This window comes from Tupaia chinensis, unplaced genomic scaffold (assembly GCF_000334495.1).
Source record: "Tupaia chinensis unplaced genomic scaffold, TupChi_1.0 Scaffold138060_1, whole genome shotgun sequence".
Classification (NCBI taxonomy): domain Eukaryota; kingdom Metazoa; phylum Chordata; class Mammalia; order Scandentia; family Tupaiidae; genus Tupaia; species Tupaia belangeri.
Window position 1 is genome coordinate 1906876 of NW_006197961.1, and position 377 is coordinate 1907252.

Below are 377 nucleotides of genomic sequence, written 5' to 3' on the forward strand. Positions count from 1 at the left end.
CAGAGAAACAGAGAGACAGACACGCAAAGTGAGAAATCACCCTCCCCAAGGGGGATGGACACACCCCAATCCCTCCTCCATTCTCCTCCTGAGATTTTGGGCATGCGTGCACACACATGCACCCCGTGTGAGTTTGAACCCACTGTGTCTGGGATTCGAATTGCGTCGCAACGTGGGAGTCCAGCAACGTAACTGCTACGCCATCTGCTGGCCCGCCCCATCAATGAAGATTTTTTTTTTCCCCAAATAATTGTTTTATTTAACTTTATTTATTTACTTATTTTAATTTGACCAGAGAGGGGAAAGGAGACAGAGAGAGACAGAGAGAAAGAGAGAGAGAAAGTGAGAAAGCAAGCCACCAGGTCCAGGACTTGAAC

General features: G+C 47.5%; 1 protein-coding gene across 3 annotated transcripts in view; it reads left to right on the top strand.

Moving 5' to 3' along the window:
- The window catches only part of PKN1 (protein kinase N1), a 29864-nt gene that overhangs the window by 10349 nt on the left and 19138 nt on the right, over positions 1–377 (top strand). The window lies entirely within an intron of this gene.